Source organism: Pagrus pagrus, assembly GCF_965226575.1.
Source record: "Pagrus pagrus genome assembly, chromosome: 11".
Taxonomy (NCBI): domain Eukaryota; kingdom Metazoa; phylum Chordata; class Actinopteri; order Spariformes; family Sparidae; genus Pagrus; species Pagrus pagrus.
In genome coordinates, this window is record NC_140195.1 from 15,547,130 (window position 1) to 15,570,565 (window position 23,436).

General features: G+C 38.9%; 1 long non-coding RNA gene across 10 annotated transcripts in view; it reads right to left on the minus strand.

The window, feature by feature from the left end:
- The window catches only part of LOC311265798, a 231,431-nt gene that overhangs the window by 142,063 nt on the left and 65,932 nt on the right, over positions 1-23,436 (minus strand). Inside the window, exons 3-4 of one of the 10 annotated variants that reach the window (XR_014623624.1) lie at positions 22,880-22,962; positions 9,223-9,696 (exon numbers count right to left, since the gene is read on the minus strand). The exons of 8 other annotated variants lie outside the window; for them this stretch is intronic. This is a non-coding gene — a long non-coding RNA (uncharacterized lncRNA). Of the gene's footprint in view, positions 1-9,222; positions 9,697-22,879; positions 22,963-23,436 lie in introns of those variants that run through there. One more of the 10 variants, XR_014623623.1, reaches the window with a different exon arrangement.

Sequence of the window (23,436 nt, forward strand, 5' to 3'; positions counted from 1 at the left end):
GCACTTATCTCTCTGCACCTTGGGCACCCAGTTGTTTGAGATGTTTACAAAAATATGAGAGCAAAACACCAACCAGCAGCATAACAAGTGCAGAAAGTAGCCAACCCGGTGTTTTCATCTCCTTCCTCTGAACATACAAATGAGTGAGTGCTACGTTACAGAATGCAGAATAGATTATTTGCACAGTAACAAGATATGATGACATATCACTTTAAATTGTTAAAAAAAAAATTTTTTTAGAAAATCTTTTATAAAGCCAGGCAAACAAATCAACTCTGTTTTGTTGGTGGGCCATTATCTTGTTCACACAAACGGGGCGGGAGTGTGAATGTGTGCAGACAGAGAATGAGAGAACGTATTGATCTAGTCACAGAGATGAAGCTGTGTTTACCTTCACAAGAGCTGACGCAGATATGCATATACACTGGATATGTACTGAGACAAAGGACCACATATCCTCCCCACTCCGCTCGCAGCATCAATAGTGTGTGTGTGTGTGTGTGTGTCTGTGTGTGTGAGAGAGAGAGAGAGAGAGGTAGAGAGAGGTAGAGAGAGAAGCTGGCAGGGAGCATCTGGCACCAGTTCCTCGCCCAGCCTCAAATTAATCTGATTTTATGGCACCTCATTACACTGCCTATCATTGATAATCAAAACCAGTGTGATGGGTTACACATATACACATGCGTGCACACACATGAACACATGCGTACGTGGACGTAAAGGTGTACGCGGATGGGTCATCAAATGAGAAAACAGAAACAGTTTGAAGAAAATGAAACACCTGTATTTCCTCAGTGTTTGCAACATCATTAATCTAAGTCATTTATGCTTGTCAATTTCTCCTAGAAAGTGTGTGGCTGTGCTTCAGTGTGTGTGTGTGTCTCTGTGTGTTTGTGTGTGTCCAGTCCCAGACGCTGCTGCCATTACCGAATCCCATCAGTGCTTGAATGCCTCCCAATATTCCATCCAGATTCTGCATAGTAATAATATTCAAAACATGCATTATTCCATCTATCTGCTCTCCCCAAGGATCATCTCTCTCTCTCCCACCAACACAAACACACACACATACACACACTGCACTCACACTTATTTCTACCTCATCGCAGTAAATAGGATGGTATTGAGACATTAGTTAGAGTTATGGGGGGCACCTGGTCACTGCAGCACCAAGTGTAATGTTATAGCGCCCATAGGCTGATGATACTACTGTCTCCCTATCTGTGATACAGCCGTGGACACACACACAAACACACAAGCACACACACACACACAAATAGGACCATTAGCCCTTGCTGCATCACCTCACTAAGCAAAGAGCGGAAACGAATGGCAGACCATTAGAGTTTCATTACGGGGAGTTGGCTCGAGTGGAAGGTGGAATGGAGTGAAAGGGGAGGGGAGAGAGAGCGAGAGAGACGGACAGACAGAAAGAAAGACAGTGATGTATAAAGAGAAACCTGATGAGAAGAGAGGAAGAGAGGTATAGTCTGTGTGTTTGTGAAACTGGAGAGAAAACAGAGCAGGAGACTGAGAGAAAAGTGAGAGGATGGAGAGCTTTTTAGTATGGCACAAGGTCTGCAGATATGAGAGCTGTTGTCCATGACCTCCTCCCCTTATTTGCAGAGCAACAGTCAATTCAATTGCCTACGGCTGTTTTAATATGTCCCACCTGTTTACACAAACACAGATACACACACACACACACACACACACGTAGAAACACATGCAAAGACATATCTCCAAACGAGCTGTCTTACTCTCTTCCTAAATCCATCTGTCTAACACTCAGAAATGTGCAACCAATGCATATGTACACACTCTCTCTCTCTCTCTCTCTCTGGCTCAAGCTCAGTCTCCAGTACACACACACACACACACACACACTGAGAAACCCACACAAACACACGTACACCTCCAAGGTTAATAGCAGCTGTCATGGGCAGGGTGAGCAGTAATGGAACACACAAATGCCCCGGGGAGAAAGCAGTCTGTGGATAGACAGAATGTGGGAATGATGAGGAGAAGGACTCTGGAGGAGGAAGAGAGGATGAAGGTGGAGGGAGGTGTAAAAGTACGGAGGGATGAGGGAGTGGGGGTAAACTATTCCTGTGAATCAATTACCCCCAATGCAAATGAGGAGATTATTTATCTCTCCATTAGCACTAAATTATTCACACTCTCCCCGTGTTTGTGTGTGTTCGTGTGCATTCGGACCACCGCTGATTGCAGTGGGAGGAGGGGATAAACCTGCGCGGGAAGAAAGTGTGTCGGCAAATTGAACAACAAGCTATTTACATCTTTCATCAGCCATGCTTGTTCCTCATTAGTTAACACTTTTAAATCAATATGCCACCCCCTCGCTCCTCCCGCAGCGATCTCCATTTTGTCTTGCACCTCTATTTTTGTGTGCCTGTCAGCGTCAGCGGGGACCTCTGTACTCAGGCACAAAACGAGACAGAACAAGAACACCACGGAAGGCAGCTCAAGACCAAAGACAGCCGTCTCAGGCCACCTGAAACAGTGTCAGTGCAGCACATGTATGTAAATAAACACTGGTGTGGATCGTGTTTATGTCCCATTCTTAACTACTACACAAATATGCAACAGTTGCACTTTTGTTTGCTTTTTTTCAAGGAAATTGCTTAAAGTGAGAAAGCACAAGGAGTAATCTGAAAACAAGCGGTTATTTCAAAGGCATTATTTATAAGTTGTCAAGACTTACAAGAAAGTCGTTGTTCTACCACTACAAAGAATTACAGAAGGAGTGGTTGTAAGATATGCAGATAAAATGGGACTTTGTTGTCGGACTACTTACTTCGGAGAGCACCTCATATTCCCAGCCCCATCAAGCCTCCTTCTCTGATCTAAATGTAGTCTTTGTAGCCTCATTTACACAGGTCTGACTGTGTGCTCCCAATGCTAGTCTGACATTTCCCCTCATGCAATCTCACTCCGCACTCCATACACTGCTGTTTACGTTGACTTTTAAATTTGTGATTACGTTGAGTTGAATGGTATGTTTCTCAGCTACCTTTTTTCTCATTTTGAGTGTTATTATGTAGAAAGTCATGCAATGATAACAGTGGTAATAAAATGGGAGGGAAGTAAATGTATACAACAGTTCAATAAGTAATGTGTATGTCTGCAGCTGGTTGTGCAAATGTTCGAGTAGCATATAGGAAAGGATGGCTATAACTGTAGCTGCGTGGGTCTGTCCTTCTACAGATGTACTGTAGGAGGGGGGGATGAGGTGACAGATGGGCAGTTGTTTACAGGCTACAAGGGAGTATTATATTAGTGTGTTAGTAAACTTACATATGTGCAGTATAATTAGAAATATATTTTCCCACAATTTTAAAAATCAGAAATGAAAAATTCAAATGACATCTCTCACAGGCAAAGGATGAGGAGACCAGTAGACCGGCTAAAAGTGAGTAAAGATTGCTGATGATAAAAGAATTGGAAAAACAGCAATCACACCAAGAGTTTTGTTGTGACTGCTGCACCAAAAAGCAATTTTGTAACAGATTTTCTTGTGGTTTGGTAGATAAATCCTTCTCAAATGCTGTTTAGTCAGCCTCTACAGCTGCATCATTTACCACTTTTACACCAAAATTAGCATGTAAAAATAGGCAATTGACTCCTTTCCCTTTGCCAGGAGATGAGTTTGCCTTTCTGGCTCTCTTTTTTTTCTTTCCTCCTTCAGGGAACAGTAGAAAGCAGCAGATTATATACCTCATCAAAATACATCCAGAAGACTTGTTTTTCTGTAGCTGATGATGGAAGACACGTTAGGAGTGAGACATCTCACTTTTGTCTCATCTTTGTTGAGAGTTGCACAAGCGCAGTTCAAAATAGGCAGCTGACATGGCTCATATGTGACATGGAAGCCACTAATAATGGTTAGTTTTTAAAATATCTTTTACTTCAGTCTCTCTTCCAAACTCAGCACCGACTGAACAAAGTTCGAGCAATGTAAAAGTATTAACAAGCCAGCATCCTTAGCTTCAACACGTGTCATACCACCATTGACACAGGACGAAAATTAGCCTGTCCACCCAGTTTCATGTTTTCATCACAGGCGATACAAACCCATGACTACTGCAGTCCAATTGTACCTATTCACATTGAACACAAAAGCCAGATGTCAGGGGTTTTTTTGTCCATTGTGAGAGGGGCATTAGAGAGCATTTTGTGGCACTGGATCACTGCGTGTTAGTGGAGCACCACCTCCATGGACTGAAAAAGCCACAGAGAAGATCGTCAGGGCTACCGTCTGTGCAGGACATCTAACATCAGAGAGTTCAGAGAAGAGCCTGCAGCATTGTCAAGGACTCCATTCACACTCCGACAGAGGTTCTTCACACTCGAGCCATCTGGCAGGAGGTACAGAAGTGTGTTATGCAGGACTTTAAGGCTGAAGGACCGTTCTTATTCGCAGGCCATCAGACTGATCAACAGATCTAACCCACTTCCCCTGCCACCACCCTAACATACCACACTTTACAGGAAGCTTCAGTTTTGCCCCCAGTCCAGACACAGATATTGTATTATCCTGTACATCTGCACTGATACTGTATATTTGCATATTGTACATTGTACTTCTTGTGTATATCTTGTAATCCTATTATTCCTATTGTACCTTATATCCATGTACTTTTTAGATGTTTAACTTTATACCTCTTGTTTCATTGTAAAAGGGCATTCAGAGTGGAAAGAAACAGAAGAATTTAATTGTACAGGGAAACGTGTTTTTAACTGTGCATATGACCATAAATGTTATGACTTTGACTTAATTTATCACTGTGGTGTATGTTAGTTTTTAATTACGGTTCAAGTTGAGGTTTAGATTTATGAAATGACTATAGTCGTTCTCTGTTTTGACAGTCCATGCATGTGACTGTTTCTATGAACATCTGTTGGGTTGTCAGGCACTGTCCCTGTGAAATATTCCTATGCAGCCTACAGCGAGTTCTGCCACTACGGCATGCTGTTCTCCTTATCCTTTGAACAACTACAAGCACTCACCCAATGCCAATTTTACTACAGATCATTAGTATTTTCACAGGCCTGCAAAGGGTGCACAACAAAGGGGTTATAGGGGTAAAATAATGAACACGATGATGACATACTTGATTAAATATCCTTTTCAACAAAAAAGAGATGGGGGGCAAACGGAGAGAGAGGGAGAGATAGAGAGGGAAAGGGAGAGAGAGATCAAAACTGAGAGATTGCAGAAGCAGTAGAGAGAGAGAAGCTGAATCAAGAGGTACTGTCTTCCAGGCATCACAGGTAAATATTTCACTATATCCTGAACATCAGACACTGCGCCTTTGATATGCAAAATGAAAAGCATGCCTCTCAACCCAAATAAAAAAAGCAAAGTGAAGATTGGAACAAGCAACACCCTAACAAACAACTTTCTTCGATCACTATATCTTATCACTAAAACTGCACTGGGTTTTTACTTCTCATTTTAACTGGTAGATTAATAAGGCATCAAAACGATTGGTCAAACTATGACCCCCAGACTGATTGTGATGGTGCATATTATTTACATGCCTAATGCGCAATCTTTTAAAGGATAAATTCACCCAAAAATTAAAATTCAGTAATTATCGGCTCAGCCTCATACGGATGAATAGTCGGCTGAAGTTTTGTAGTCTAAAAAACATTTCTGGAGCTTCATCTAAACAACTGAAGTAGATGGGAACTTGTTTTAAAACGTACAAAACAACAAAAAATAATAAATGGTTCAATACAGCTTGTTTGGCGTAATCCGGATTTCCAGAAGCCCCAAGATCTCAAATGGATTTGACCCTTGGTGCATGGTCGTGCTTCTGCACCTACTTCGGACGGGGTGTGCGACACTTTTAGCGTATTTAGGTCCCCATCTACTTTAGTTGTTTAGGACAATATGGCAACACTGTTTTTTCCTGTGACACTCTAGAAATGTTTTGTTCACTACAAAACTTCACCCGACTTTACATCATCATTTGGGTGAATAGATAATGGCTGAATTTCATTTTTGGTTGAACTTATCCTCTATGTTGATACTGAACCCCAAACTGCTCCTGATGGTCACAGTCTAGTAAAAAGACATTTAACAAGGCATTTCAACTCCTTGGAAAATGAGTGGAGGTAACAGAAATTACACATACAGTGGGGTTAGTTAGCGTCTTCCTCTGCTCGTACAATAGTGCTGCAATGGGAGGCTGAAAGTTGCAAAGCGGCATGGCTAAGTAAATATTTATAATTGCTGGTTATTTTTATTCAGAATTATTCCGCTCATCTCTGTTAAAAACACAACATGTCCGGAGATGACAGTAGCATGTCATCATAGTGTGCTATGGCAGCATTAATGTAGCATCCTAAAACATCTTTAGTCATGTTAGCGGCCAATATTACCTTGCTGTTGAGCTTGGAAAACGGGCTATGTAAATTTTCTTTATTTTCTTTATATTTTCTTTATTCAATATTATGTTATTGTCCACAGTAATCTGTGTAAAGTTCACAATAATGCTTTTGTGGAATATAAGCACCATATGGCCTATTGTTGTGTGAGATACTACAGTATTGTTTTTGTTTTGTTGCTCTTTTTATAATAATATGGTGGTATGGACTTCCTCTTAATTTAAAGCTGTTTAGTTGTGTTCTCTCAAGCTTTACTCCACCTCCATTAGGTATATTTGAGTATTTTGCCAAGTACAGTATTTGTGCTTTGACAACTCTTAACAGAGTTTAACTCCCATCTCTAAAAGCAAAAAAGGGAAACATTCCCTGCAGTCACAGCCAAATCTTTTCTTGATCGGAAAAATGAATTAAATCATTTATCATAACAGCAATTTCTCTGACCACTCTTCTTGTCAATATGTTAAAGGGTTGCAGTGTTTGCAGAGTGAGCCAAAGTCATTTTCAGACAAGCCAAGTCTAGCCAATTGACGCTTTGTGACAAACACCAACACCAACTAGCAGTACACTGACATGTTTGATTAAGGGACTTTATCAGATGAGGCAGAAAAACAATTGCAAACACAATACATATATATATATATACTGTATATATATATATATATATATAAACTAAATTTTCTTGATAATGCACTGGTATATATTTCTTGTTTACAATTTTTTTATTTTCTATCTGCTGTGTTAGTTGAGTTTTTTTTAGTTAAAACTAATTCTGTGCTGAGCAGAAATATGCCGGAATAGAAACAAAAGAAAGTGATACGTGGAACAACTTGAGGCAAATTGATACGTGGAACAACTTGAGGCAAATTTGAGTTTTTGTGATTTGGGGCTATATAACTAAAATTCACTTAATGTAATAAAACTCATTTGACTCAGGGGAAAGGTGAAGCCTGAAGCAGCATCTGTCCGATGTACAAGATACATTTGAAGTTTCAGTTCAAGTCTGTTCCAAAGCCAGACTCCTGTAGCAGTTAAATTTCCCTGTAGGTTTGCTACTATAGCTCAAATCTGATCCTAACCTTTTTGCAAGTGAAGAGGGAAAATTATATTACACGTAAAAAGTCAGAATTACTGGGATTTTCCTTAAAAGCAATGTACAAACTCTTACGAAAAATCACCTTGATCACTCATCACTTATGACACATATGTATTTTCTTGTTTTGCTGTGTTCAGGACTTTCTGGACATCAACCTTTGGGCAGTGGGTATGTAGCCCAGAGACAAATAACAGTGTGCACAAGGTTCGAAAAAGGGCACTAGAAAAAAATTGAAACATACATCTTTTTTGGTTCTGAATCAATTCAAAGATTCCAGAAATTGACCTTTGTATGTCATTAATTACATTATGTTTGAAGTCAACCACGACAGCAAAGTGAAGCACCCAGACGACATACAGCGCAAACAGGCTGGAGTTATTTTGTACTTTTGCAAAGAATGCAAATGTTCTGCTATGTTCTAAGTTATTTTAGATTTAATAACTTAGTCATAAGGATCAGAAGACACTGGTAAATTAAGTAGTTTGTGAATGCTTCATGAACCATTACCTGGAGACTAACATTAGTGAAGTACTACACTCTAGCACTAGTAAATGAGCCAACCAACCAACACACTGCACCACTTTACAAAACTTTGGTTAGAAAATAACTTGGTCCATAGTTTTATTTTATTTCAAAAGCACCTGCACTCTTACAGAGCTGTGGATAATGACGGTTTTCACTGATATTAGAGCTGCAGTGGAGTGACTGTTCTCCACTGCTGGAGACTGAACATTCGTCATAACAAGACAGCAGAGCTCTGTCTGTTTTTCAAAATATATTTAGCCAGTGATGTTGGAGAGTAAATCACATATTCAATTCATTATTCTTATACAGACACGCTTCCATATCAGTGCAATTTTATTTTCAAAACAAAAAAGCTGTGTGCCTTCAAACAATTTTGTTGCTTATTTCTGTTTATCAGACAGTGAGTTTTATCAAGACCAGTTAGCTTAACTGTCAGTTATGCTTCACATTGCATTTCAGTGAACTAAGGACATGAATGAATGACACACAACGGGAGATTTTCTATTTTTTAAATCAAAAATCGGAACCAGATAGCAAAATAAACCCGACCCTACCAAAAATACGCTTTATTAGTCTTTATTCCACCTTCTCATAGCCATTTTCCTCATTGCATCGCATTCTGCCCTTCCTGGAGTCCGGAATAAATTAAGAGCAACAAAATGCCCAAAGAGAAACATTTGCTGTAATGTCAATTTTGTACAAAAGTCAAGTGAGAGTCACAGTTAAAGGTAAAGTGTAATTGTTAACATTAATCTTAGATTAACTTGTCATCTAACAGTAGTGTAATCTGTGCTATAGCACTGAATGGACCTGCATTCAGTCGTGAACACATACACAATTCCAGACACAGGGACAAACACACACACACACATTTCTGACTGCAGTAAGTAAACAGACTTAATGGGGAACCAGGGACCTGATCTAAACAGAGGCTGAACTGAGGAAGCGTTTGCTTCTGCAGCAGGAGAGCTGTTGGCCTGTGCTCATCCCTATAGCTCACCATGCTCTGCTAACCCACAGTGGAAATACAGCATCATTATAGTAGACCTCTGTAACTTTATACGCCACTGCTGCACAGTGAGGTGACTGCATTGGTCGAGAATGTTAACTTGGTCCATTAAATGGAGGATTCCAGCATGTACAGGTGTTACTAAATATTAGCTGTGACTAGGAATACCTTCCGCCAAGGTAAATCAGAGACAGAAAGTTTATAGGGTTCTGTAGCTGAGGGACATTTATTTGGAAAGTCAAACTAAATGGGGAAAGAAGAAACAGTATTACTATAATGTAACTGAGTGGCATTCTAGTTAAGCAAACAGATTACCTTGTCTATCAGTATTAGGAAGGGAAATGGAAATAGATGTAAAAAATGAACGGGTTAAAGAGCCTTGCAGAGTAAGAGGATGGAACTGTAGGTCACAGGAAGGCCAAGCACACAGATTACTATGCAGCCCTGTAGTGAAGCAGTTGAGGTCTGTAGCAAACACAGCTCTTTTTCCACATGGCTGCTCTGCCTGTCGGGGAGGCTGGAGAGGCTTGCTCCGCTTTACTGTCCTTCGCAAAGGCCTGCTTGAAGACACACAGCTACCACGGCCAGAGTGCAGGCACACTGTTCACTCGACCAGAGGTTTCCAAAGACAGATGCAGGGGCCTCCAGGGGTCTGCGTCACAGGGCAATTGTTTAATTTCACGCTTTTTTCACATTGCTGGAGGTCAGCACAATGAGAGAATGCATAAGAAACAGAGGCTGGGAATCACAGGGTAACTCACGAAATGATGTTATCACGAAATTTAGCTGTTGATAATGGTTTTACCGCAACAAAGACAACATAGATCACAACATCTTGTAATAGACATTGGATATACCCTCCACACTGACATCGTATTTGATGTGAGATTGTCTTCCCACTGAAACTAATAGCATTATGTAATTCAGTAGTAAAGGAGAAGTCCTGCAACGTTGTCATGGAGGCACAGAGATAAGAGGCTTGGGTGGTTAAATGGGTTGAACTTTGACAGAGGATATGAGATACATTTCATGACACAGCACAGTTTGGAAAATTAAATGTTTGTGGTAGTCCCTTTATTCTTCTCATAAAATAATATTATATAAATGAATAAATGAATAATTAGAATGGTCATGGATCAAACATATTAATTCCTCAGTTTTCCCATAATAACGCATTCAATTGTATTTGTTTTCTTGATATCAGACATTGAGGTATCAGTGATGAGACCTTTTGTTTTCTTGTGGTAAAATGATCCCGTTATGTCAGGATTCAGACTTGTTATTCCATGATAATCTCATAAATAACTTGTGATCTTGAGAAAACAAATACAATTTAACTCATTATCACATGAAATGGAGGAAAGAATACAGTATGTCATGCCCCATTAACATTTAGGGCTTCCGTCAATAAATCATTTAAAAAATAATAATAATTTGTGGTTGAGTGTGGGGGATGAATTGAGGAGGAATCTCTCCGCCCAGAGCCAAGAAGCTGCTCTGTAGTCTGGTGGTACAGCAGTGGATACTTCTGTATCTCTTGCCAGACAGCAGCCAGGTGAACATGCTGTGGCTGGGTGGGTGTTGTCTTTTAGTATCCTTTGGTCTCTGCACAGGCACCTCACCTCACTGTTATCTATTTTTACTCTGTGGATGGGTACCAGTGATGTTCTGGTTACTATTACAGTACACGATAAAGTGCTGACACTAGTAAGTACTAACAGTTAACAGTAGTTGAGTTTTTTTATCATTCCCGGGATCCTTCATCAACCTTGATCATATAGTATTTTAATCCAAACCACCCAACCATCCTTCCCTCACTCTAAACAAGTTATTTTTGTGCCTGAAAATAACTAAACCTTAACTTAGAGGTTTCCAATCCGATTTGGAGGCACTGGCAAATAAAGTCATCATGCCAATAGTGGCATCAGACAAAAAGCCCTTCATTCTGGGGTATTTTTGTAGGGCAAAAAAAAAAAAAAAAGAGTCAGGTTGACATCAAATTTTCTATCTGCTCTCAGCTATTGCCATGTACCACCTTTTCATTCATTCCAGATCCAGCCATCTCCCCTGAGACCTTGAGTAAAACTAAAACTTTTAACCTTACCTGAGTCATGCTTTTGAATCCAAACCTGGTTATACAGAGCCGTAAGAGGCAATGACAAACAATGTATTTTACTGTTTATTTGGAAGACTTGTTGATGCCACCAGATCACCTTTGGTTATCCCTTTCATCCGTGGGTTTCTTCCTCTAACTTAATTTGTTCATTACCCTGTTAATTTCTCCCTTATTTCCCGCCTCTTTGGTTTCCTTCAATATTCTATGATGAGAACTATTGGGAGCCGCCATTGCTAAGTCCTTTTCTCCCCTTCCTAATACTCCCATAACCCTACATAACCCTGCAGCTTGACTGAGAGAGAGCAGGAAATCCTCCCTGTGCTTAACCTGAGCCCACAGACTTTCACCCTCCCCTAAACCAGCTCAGACAGAGGTCTTTATTACGGAGGAGGAGTGGGCAAAGGAAAGAGGAGAGGAATGAATATAGAGGTAGAGGTGACAGCTCCTTGACCTGAGCCGATTGTAAAGGTTTACCCCCTATACTGTGTCAATTATTAAAATGCAAGTCATTCTAGGCAAAGCACTCAACTAATCTCTGTTGCTTCTTCTTTTGCTATTTTTGTGTAATCATCTCTTAAGGGTCCATCTTCACAAAAGTGCATATCAAGGCTTTTCATTTTCATTCCATTGATGGTTTCTTTCTATTCTTCTTCTTTTTTTTAATTTCATAATGCTTTGCATCTGAGGCAGTTTGGAGTTTTAATAAATCACCACACACTGCAAAGTGACTGCACTAAGGCATGAGGAGAGATAAGTGGTGTGTCAGCAGCGATAAAGTTACACTCTCTGGTTTGCTCTTTGTCTAATATCAGGGAACCATCTTCAGCACTGGGCACTCTTGAGACCAGAGCAACAAGCTAATCAAGTGTGTTTTACAAAGCTAATTTAATTTAAGGTGCATTAAATATTCACTTGTTCATTCTGCACCTCTTGCACATGGGCATCAGTCTCAGTACACTGCATACAGAGGGGAGTGAAAGCAGTGCTACCAGCCCTACTGCAAAATCGTGCGTGTGCAAAAAGCAGCAACACAGGAATGTCTTAGTGGCTTAGGAGACCAAGATGCTGACCATGAAATGGCAATGCCCCCAGTCCACATCCAGCTGCTTCCACATGCGGAAAATCTAATCAACATGTGAAAAAAAATCAATCATATACTGCATGAATGTATGTAACGTTAAAATGTCCAATTTTGTGGAAATCAGCTTTTATGTTATTCATATGCTGTCTTGTTTCCACATATGAAAATTATAAACCACATGTGAAAATAGCAATTGACATATAAATGTATGTAATTCAAATGTGAAAATGACAATTTCATGTGTGAAATTTCATTCATATGTGAGAAAGCCAATCACTTGTGTCGTTCACACATCACATTATTTTCTTATCATAAGTTAAATTTTAGTCCACTTTTTGTGAAATTGTGATTGTCACATTAAAAAAGGTTTGTTTCAAATGTGACATCTTCATAAGGGTGGGGACCTTCATGCATATCACAACCAGCTTCTTTCCCTTTAATATCAGCTCTCAGCCGTATGCTAATAACTGCATCACATGCCCTAAAAATACTTAATGACTGGCATACTCTGGATAGACCAAGCTTGTCATTCATAAAAGCAGATCTTAAGCCTAAACTGTCTTGTGGCTCTCACACAGGGAAATGTATTGCTGGTGCAATGGAGGTGAATATTCAGTTTGCATCACATTTCTAATTTGCAGTCATTAAGACATAAATATGTATTTATATGGCTTATTAAAAGAACTTTATCTTTGTTTTTTTATTTATATTGGAGAGTGCATAATCAGGGTCTGCCCTTTGATCCAGATGCTTCTTGTCACATGATCAACTTAGTTAGCAGAAGACCTAATAAGGCAGTTACACACATTAAATAAATAGTGCTCGCTGTGTGAATCAGTGCATCAGCTCTTTTTTCTAGAGGATTATTCACAAGTTTCCATGGGGGATTATGAGTATATTTTCAGTGCTCATCGGAACTAGCGCAAGTAATTAAGATTTAGGCCTGCCCGATATGGCTGAAAAGTCTTTCACGACAGCGAAGTTTGATATTGAAGATATTGATAATTATTGATCATTTTTAATGACCTGTATTATTTTTTATAATTTTCAGACCAGGCAACACATGGTTCAATTTAAAGGTCCCTTTTGTAAGACAGCTGATTTTTGAATCTCATTCCCAACTCGTCAAATACTGACGCTCTGGGATTATAGGTTGGGCCGGCCGCCATCCCAAAGCCACAGTATTTGACAAGATCAATGTAAAAATCAATGTTAATGTCGCTACATGTAGCTACAAAAAAATAAGAAATAATTCCCAATGATGATGTTCTTTAGTAAACAAGATATCAGCTATGCTTTAAAACTCCTATAGGTAATGTAGCTTAATGTCTCTATAGGTAGTCTACTGGGCTGTGGTAAAATGCTATTGAGCCATCTGTATTTCATTAATGTGCTCTGCCTGATTTATGTGTATAATCTTTATTACCTGCTCTTTGTTTTGCACTGCCATTACTTCCTGGTGTAATTACTTAATTTCCCCACAACAATCACCTCATCTAATCTAATAAATGGCTTGTTTCTGTGACAAATCTTCAGATATTTCAAGGATACGCACAAACCCATGTCAGTAATTGAGCACAGTGCTTTGGTTTGTTTAAAACACCAACTAAAAACCAAGCTGGGGAGTCAGCAATCCTGCGTAACGCAGCAAATCATCTTTTTTTCTCAATTGCTCAGAATGGGGAAAGGTCTGTGATGAAGAAAGGAGTCGCAATACAGTGAGAAGTGAGCAAGCTCATGTAATCACTGCCAGCATAATTTTTTTCTACCATCTCTCTTATGCCTCTGCTGGATTCCTCGGCACGGATGTGATCAGCAGAGAGATAAATGGTAATCTCAGTAGGCATTCCCACACATGCAAGCAGATGAATAAGTACACATATGCAGTCTCATGCATACACATACACACACAAACAGAATCACAGTTTGATGATAATCCTGAATGCATATGAAAGGGCACATGAGCAGTAGTATGGAAAATAGGTATGAGGGAAAAGAGGAGGGAATGGAGAAAAAAAAGAGCGGGGGGTAGAAAAGTGATCGAGTGAGAGGGAGAGGAAGGAGCCGGGCTTTATTTAATCTCAGCAGAAGTGTCGATAGAGCAGAAAGTTCAGCAAGCTGGATCGGTGGTTAAGCCTTGAGTTTTACTTTAACTGTTCAGCTCTTCTGGCAGTGTGTGTGTTTGAAAGACTGTGTTGAAGACATTAAACATAGTGCAAAGAAGCAAGAACAGGATGCTGCTGGAAGAAATGTATTTAATCAAGTCAGAACAAAGGAGTTGTGTAATTTTCTCCTGAGGGCACAGAGAACACTAGCTCCCTCTGAAAGAGAACAGCCGACTTTTCAAAGTAACAGTACAATGGTGTTTTATTGCATAATAGAGACATTTCCCGATCACTTGACAGTATTATTTTTTGTTGGGTTTTTTTCCCCTCCTTTCTTGTGCCCAATTCTGAGAATTTATCAAAGCCACTCTGATTGTGTATAACACTCACCGGAGTCCCATTTTAGAAGAGAAATGTTTTGTAGATATTCCAAAAAAGAAAATTGGAGCCATTTTTCATTCATCATTGCACTGGCAAATAATTGTATCACACAGGGGTATTGTATCTAACACACAATCCCACACCATGATGAATCTTGACAGATAATTATATTAATAGTAATTCAACCTTTATTCATGCAGAATGGGTTGGCTATTTACAGCAACACCAGCATTTACATTTACACTGACAATGAAATGTCATGATGGACAAAAAGAACAGGATTTAAAGAAAGAGTGCAGGCCCAGTTAGTCTTTCCAAATGGAGGTAGTTCAGTATGGAACAGAGTTCCAGACAAGCAAATGTGATGCTGGATGACAATTTTTTGAAAATGACTTTAAAACACCCACACCCATACTTTAGACTCTCAGGTAAAATTGATCAACAGCCGTGGAGAGTATTGTAATTATACATAGCAATTATTATCTAAAGCAGCTACAAGGAACTTTCAGTTTTTGTTCATTGTGGCAGCCTGGTGGAAAGAAAGTGGTAATATCACCACCGCCTCCTGTCGTAAAGGTCTTGATCTGGCTTGCAAATGCGTTTTTTATGAGTGAGACACAAAATTGTTTTTAATACTGCTCAGTGGAACTTCTGTCTTATTAGTTTATTTTAGCACACTCCATTTCTAAACTAACATGAGCTACTGTTCCTCTCTGTTAGCAGAGCAGAGAGAGGCACTGAAAAACAGGCATAAAGTCATATGCTTTGGACTGTCACGTAAAATGCTACCTGAGTCCTGCACAAAGAAATCCACAGTCCAGCAGCATTAAACAACTCAACCAAATCGTCTACAGGCTTGCATAGGCGAATGAGCGACACGGAGGTCTCATTTTTGACATCACATTACAATCCGCTCACATATGGTCAATTAAAAGTGATGAACACATGTAAAATGCAACAAATTGTTACACAGAGCCCTTTTAAATTCAGCTGTTCGATGTAATGCATCTGCTTGTGTCAATGTAAATTACTTGTTTTAGTAACATTACTGTTCATACACCAGCAGCTAACAGATATGGTTTAAGAAATGTTGTTGATAATAAGCTAACAACAAGATGTAGCTTGGAAGCAAGGCCAACATTAATTGTTAACTGTAAGTCAACTGTTATGCTGTCATCTGGCAATACAAAAGTATCCTTTGCCGTACCACCAGACTGCAGAGCAGCAGTTGTCCTCATGCTGTGAGACTCCTGAAGTCATCCTCAGCAGTCTGCCGTAAAGATAGTTTTAATTTTCCGGAATCCGATCCAGTGGTAGGCATTAAGACTAACTTTGTAGAAAAAGCCAATCTTCTCGCTGATGCGCTTGTTTGCTAATGTTGGTATAATAAAATAAGACTGTTTCATAACCAGCTGAAAGTTCCTTGGTAGTCCATTAAAGAATGAAAGTATTAACAGACTATGCGAGTCAAAACACAGCAACAACACATCAACAACCAATAATGCCCTATAATTTTACTTCAAGCTGTCTTTGACATCTTAAAGTCTTAGAGGCAACAAGAACCATTGACAGTTCAGTTGCACAGGAACTAGATCCCCTTCGCTGCTGCAGCTGTACAGGAAAGAAAAGACCGCTGCGATGGTGAGCATTTATCTCCAGAGTATTGGATGATCAGAGTGCTCCTGTAAAACAACAAGCAACCCACAGCACATAAGCAATGCCCCCCTGCTGTGAGATATACATGTGTATAAATTACATCTGCAGTATGGTTTTAACAATCATCTACTGTACCTACAACTCAGGGGGGAGCTTTAGTAACAGTTAAAGTTTTTCTTTTTAGAAGTAAAACCTTTCATCAAGCCACATGCCAAGGTATTCACGTTCATCATCAAAAGCGGTCACAGTGGAAATATGTAAATTGCTGTAATCAACACTCCCTGGACATTAAAAACAGCATGCATTTGGTTTTATTTGCATTAAGTACCAATTTAAGGTTAATGAGAGCACTTGGAGTGCATTGAAGGAGAGGTGTAATTTCTCAGTGACTAATTGAAAAGAAGCAACACAATCTTTACACAGAAGACACAGCTGTCCCCATTTATGGTTGTGTTTCTATGATACCGTTTTTCTATTTTAAATGAATAAATAAAGATGGGAAAAGAGATTTCAACTCACTCTAGCCTACAGAAAATAAATATAATAAACACTTAATAGTCTCACGAAGTTAATCATCTTAGACTTTGTATAAAGTATAAACTCTAATGTAATTATTTTCTTTGTAGATTCTTACAATTGAAGAATAAAAAAAGGCCTCTGCATTTCCTGCACTGTTCATTTACATTTACACAGTTACATCCAAAGTGATGGATTACAGTCTCTTCGTAGGTGCTGCACTTTTACTGCGCAGGCATAGCATAGCAACAAAAAGAAAAAAAACTATGAACATTGTTATACATTATTTCATAAATTAATTCATTGAATCATTCCTAACAGTGTGTATGTTATTTTAATACATTTGTTTAAAGTCTGAATTTATTTTTCTTTAATCCATGCGATTGTAAAATGTTTCAGACTTGTAACAAAGAAACACATATGACCACGAGAGTTCCTTTAAACAAGGGAGAATCCTACTGCAAGCTGAAAAAATAACTTGGAGCAGTAGCAGTTCCTTCTACGTTTTATAACAGCACCTTAAGCACTCTTCTCACGGGACTAGTATTACCTGTAGACCTACTAATTTCTAATAATTGTGGAGAACGTTTTTTATCTTAATCCCATGCGAATCTGCCAAGTCAGTTATTTGCAAAGTAAAAATTCCAGTGTGAATCGGCATGACAGTGATTTGGGGTTGCATTTCTTTTTAAACATCTGTTTTCTCTTGTCAGACAACTGAACAATTATACAATTGGATCACGGCTTATAATGTGTTGAACAGCAGTCAACAGCTCTCTGTTCTGTGAGATGTACTGACGTTTAAAAATTATATTGAAATACAGCCACAAAGCATCTGTTACTTGATCTAAATGAGCTCCTGTACTTATAACACATGCATAAAGTGGGCACATCAACTCTGAACTATATTAATATGGCTGATGAAAAACAGACGCTTCACTTCTTATGTCAGTAAATAGGAGTAAAATACAGACTTTGCTTATCCCGTGTGAATGTGTCACATGAAACACAGACATGAGGTGGTAATTTCTTAATCACATGAGGATTCCCTGGTAATACTAGTCCCATGCGAAAAGGGCTTTAGCCAATAATGATATACAAACTAAATGGGAGTTTGCGTGGTTTGTAGTGTAGTGGTAGGAGCAGATATTATATGAACAAACAGATGTACCAATAAACTTAACTTTTTTTAACTTTTAAGTTTTTGGCCAGATCCTGATCAGCATCCTTTGACATTGGGTATATGCCGTTACCAAGTCCAATCCGATACTTACGTTTTCTTAAATTCTGAAAAAATATGTATTTCGTTTATAAATTACAATTTTTGATATGATGAGAGAATGTAACTCCTGAAATTGACATGACTTAATCCACTAGAGAGGAGATATATCACTGTGTTGGGAGACACGCAGTCAGTGTTTTGCATTGAATGACAATCAACTTGTGGCAGTGGCGGTTGGCAAAGTGGAGCAGAAGAATTTCGACTGTCATGGATCTTTGATTACAGTAATTACTTGTCTTTAAACTACTGCCAGTGATGTAAGTGAACTCCTGTGGAGAAAAAACTGTTTCACACATGTCAGACTGAAAAGCATAAAATTGTGTTTACCTTTTAGACTGCATATCTGTCACTTTCACTTTAATGGAATACATTTTCCTCTATGTGTAATTTACAGTCAGTGTATTATGATGTTTTTGAATTGACCAGAAACCCTAAATGTTTTATGTAAAACATTTGTTCAATTAATGTATATGAAAAAGTAAATTCATTTTGTTTACATCAATTCATTTCAGTTAAGTGTCATGTCAAAACATAGATCATATTTGAGTTTGTTTCATCTGGTGCCTCTCTTGTCATACTTTATTCTTACAAAATTAAGAACTTGATGCTACATTCCCTGTTGCTTTAACGGTTGAGAGGGACAGAGAGAAAAAAGTCAAACAGTTTCTTGCTGCTTGCATCTGACAAGGTTCAGTCATTTCGTTTATGCATGCCAGCCTATGCCTCTCACAGGAGTGTAGACTGACCTTTTCTAAACCCCTTTGCAGATTATATCTCCTCACAACAGCAATAGATGGTAAGAACTCGCATTCTCATGTGTGTGTGCATAAATGTAAATATGAGGGAGAGTGAGAGGCAGAGACAGGAGTAAACAAAAAGAATAGCTGAAGTGACATGTTGTCTTGGTGCATCACTGTCCTATTATCTGGGTGCTTCCTGTTATTATATGTAACTGGTGCTTAAGGCCAAGAAGCTGAAATTGGACAATGTGTTGTCAACTAAGTCAGATATTTGTACATACTGCATTTCAACTGCAGGTGATTTGAAGTGGAAGTAGACACCAAGCTATCAATTAGCTGACTGTGGAAAGCAAAGGTTCAACACATGTAGATTCATCCCCTCTCCTGTACTGCATGTACTGACTACTTTCTGTCATTTCAGTCTTTGTTGTTGTTCAGAACATGATGTCCCTTTTGGTCGCACTCCTCCTATCTGTCCTCTAAGCACACACCACTTGACATCACTGTCAATGCAGATCTGAGCAGGGTAGTAAATGAAAGCTGTCAAAGAAGTGGGCTTTGCGAGGTAATTTGAGCTCTGTTCATCATTTCACATCATCTGGCTGGATGTTACTGTTCAATTGTTGGTTTTAGAAAGGTTTTCAAAATAAGGCTGCGCATATGGACCAAAAATCATATTGCGTTTATTTTGAGAGAAATCAGTGATTGCGATATGATTCACAATTAGTAGGAATGATCATTTTTGCATCACACTTTTCATTTTCACTGGAAAAACTACTAAAATCATGATGATATGACATTAGATGGGGGCTAAACAAACATGTTTTCTTAAATCTGGAAAATCTTCTGGAGAGGATTCGTAGGCCAGGGCATCTCTGCAGCTCTACAGTACTTCATTATAATGCTGTTTTGTCACACATTTTACCTTTCTCAAAAAATTGCAGCGTCTTGCAGTTTGGACATTGCACTTGGCCATGATTAATTGTGCAAAGAACCCTGTTCCCTGAAGGAGCATTTAACCACTTTCAGACTGGTCAAAAAAAATTTGTGAGAGATTATGCACCATTTCTGGCCTTTAGACAACAGAGGTGATATCAGATCTATGTTGAACTTTTAGAATGAAGCAATTACTACTGGAGTAATTACAGAGATCCCAACCTAGCTGGCCTTGTAACAGCACGATCAACAGGTAGCAGAGCTTTTATAGACACAAGACCTGTTCCTTTAGGGATGCCCAAGGGCAGAAAGAAAAAAATCCCTCAGCTTGAGGTTACTCATTGAATATAACAGGTTGGCATTGTTCACAGTTGGGAAGCCAGTGGGGGATTGCACTGTTTTTACTGTACTGGCAAAATCAAGGGAAGGGAATCAAGGCCCAGACAAAAAAAAAGCGATTTTGTGTTTGGTATTTAAAAAATGGAAATTCAAAGAGATGCACTTGTGAAGCTTCAGGCTAAATCTAAAATATACAAGCTAGAGCTGAAGCAACACGTTAATTATACAAATAGTCAATCTCCAAAAAAATTATCAACGTACTATTTTGAAAAGTGATTAATTGTATCAGTCATGTTTTTCATGGAACAATGTTAACCATTTACTGCTTTTGTTCCACTGTGACTATCTGCATTTCACTGTTTTGTAGAATTATGTTTCGGATTTTTGTTCAGACAAAACAAACATATGTTGACATTTTCAACTGTTTTGTGTTTTATAGACTAAATAATTAATCAATTATAAAAACTGGCTGATTAATTGGTCGTGAAAATTATCATTAATTGCCTGACTACAGTCTAATATTAAATTTTTTCCTGTCCACTCTATGTCACTTTTGTCGCTACATCTCACAGCAGTATCAGAAAAAGAAGGGGAAGAGGAGGCAGAGGAAGAAAAACAAAGAAAGCAGAAGAGAGGCCAAACCAGGGTGAGAGGCTTACAGAAGTACTTTAGCCATGGGGGAGACTGGATATTGACTCGACAAGCCTTCTCTATTCTTCACTGCACTGTCTCCCTTCTCGATTTTTCCACCCTCATCTTTCTCTTACCTTCCCTACCGCTACAGTACATATTTTAGAATTACCTCTCCTCCTGTCAGTCATCCATCACCAAACCTCCCTTGGCTATCACCCTTCCATTGAGGGTACATGGCAGATTTCTCACAGGCCTCCCTCATCAAAAACCAGTCCAGTACAAATGCACCTTGAGTCCATTTACAGGCTAAAAGAGGGACAGTTGAAGAGTGGTGGCTTGAGGAAAACCTGAACTTTTATCTCTGTATGCATTCTCACACATAGACACATACCTGCACATACAAAAAAATCATACAGGTTCATGGACCCACACACACACACACCAATAAAAAACACGTTATCTCTATTTTTGCTTACTTCCACTCAAAGAATCATCAAAGGTCCTGACCTCATCTTTGTAGAGCTTTCTAATGCGCTTTCACTATATTCAGCCTCTCGCTGCCTTCCCTTTTTCCACCTGTCTCCACCACACACACACTCTCTGTATACCTTTCATTAGAACAGCTTGTATTACATTATTGAATGGCTGCCCTTGTCGGTGATTCCTGTTGGTAAAAGTCAAATGCTGCTGAATACAAAATAGATATCCAATGCTGAATGTTTCTTTCGTAATTAACAGGCTCCTCAGGGTCCTACATTGTTTTGTACTCACTGATAGATGAATTGATTAATCAAAAAAAACAGCTATGCACCAAGGAAAAACGAAATGTTTCTCTGGGTCCAAACTACTTTGTAAATAAAATAACAGCATAAGAACCTCGCTGATGGCCACCTGGGTAGATCTGAGCCTAACCAGCTGTCAGGCCTGCAGAGCTCTGAGAGTGATCTGTTTAACAGAGGCAACAAGCTTCTTTTAGCCTCTGGTAGTGGATATGAATGTGTTTATACTCAGGATTTAATTTTGACAGAAATGATTACAAGATTTTCCCTTTGTATACAATTTAGTTCTTTTGCTGTTCTCGTATCATACTGAAATATTATCGTGAGCCGCTGATAAACAAAAGGCTTATTTCTCCTGTTAACTTAGAAGTTCCCAATATGGTTCAATTATCAGCAAGTCGATGTCAAATTTCGCCATTCTGTTTTAAACATCTTTATGAGTCGAATTATTGGGATGATTTTAACAGGTAAATGGTGTTCACACTGAACACACAACGAATTCTCGCCTCACATAACACATAATGTGAGTCAATTGTGGGATTGTTTGTGTTACTTCATATTAATTCATGTTAAACAGCCTCATTACTCTAGTCTCCATTAGCCATAAGCGAGCAAGCAACAGCACGCAACCAAAGATCAACTGCCATCGCTCTATTCTTCATGTCTACTGACAATCACACATGCTCTGCATAGCAACAGAGAGAGACAGAGATGTTCCCTGGTATTATTTCCCTCTTGTAAATGTATTAATGCAGTGATTGTGATGCTACCTCTCCAATTTAATGTAGGCCTATTTAAGCTTCGTTTCATATAAGCTTGTAAGTTCACCTGGTTGGTGGGACGTCATTCGGTACCACGTGGGTTTCGATCATTTCAACAGGCTCCCTCATTAGAAAGGCGAAAAAATGTGAGCTCCAACTCCACCCCAACAGTGACTCGTACAATTGCCTTGCTACTGGAGCTGTACTGATATCTGTTGATTAATTCAAACCTATCCACTTCTGCTTTAAATTACTTGCAATAGCGAGCCAACGGAGGACTGCTTTGCAACTTTGTAAATACGTTAAAAAAGCAACAGGAAGTGCAGCCTCAGTTGAAAAGTTCAGCAACTGTGCTAACTCATCATCAATATGGGGACATTGATCAGTGTTTTTCCCAGTGGAAACAAAAGGGAGTAAAGACAAATGAAGTTGCACATACAATGATCTAGTTTGATGAAAGCTCACAATCATCATGAAAATAATTTTGCTATTCTGTCATATGAAACTCACGTTCTCATAATTGCTGCTCACAATGTGGTATGGCACAGGTATCCAAATTACAGATGAAGCAATTAGTCGATTAATCCATTGTCCTATTAAAAGAAAATGAACCAGTGTCAGTCTTAATAATTAATCATTACAGTTCTTTGATCAAGTAAAATGGCAAATATTCTCTGGTTACAGTTTCTTATTGTGAATCTCATTTTTTGCTTTTCTATGTTTTGGAGAATACGAGATAAACTTGGGCTCACCTTGGGCTCGGCACTATTACAAACAGCATTTTTTTAATTTCATTAGATTAAATAATAATTGAATTGAAAATAATTGACGATGAAAATGATAATAATAATAATAAAATGATAATAAGTTGCCATCCTTAATAAGATCATATGAAAACAAAGTTTATTAGAGGGGGACATTATAAAAAATCATTTGCAAACTATTCCACTAATGCGACTCAGCTTAAATTTAAGTGCAAACACGATTGTACTGAAATCCCTTAACACCCCCCAAAAAACAGGTTTTCAAGAGAAAAGTGTGCAATTTCATTTTTAAAACCCCCATCA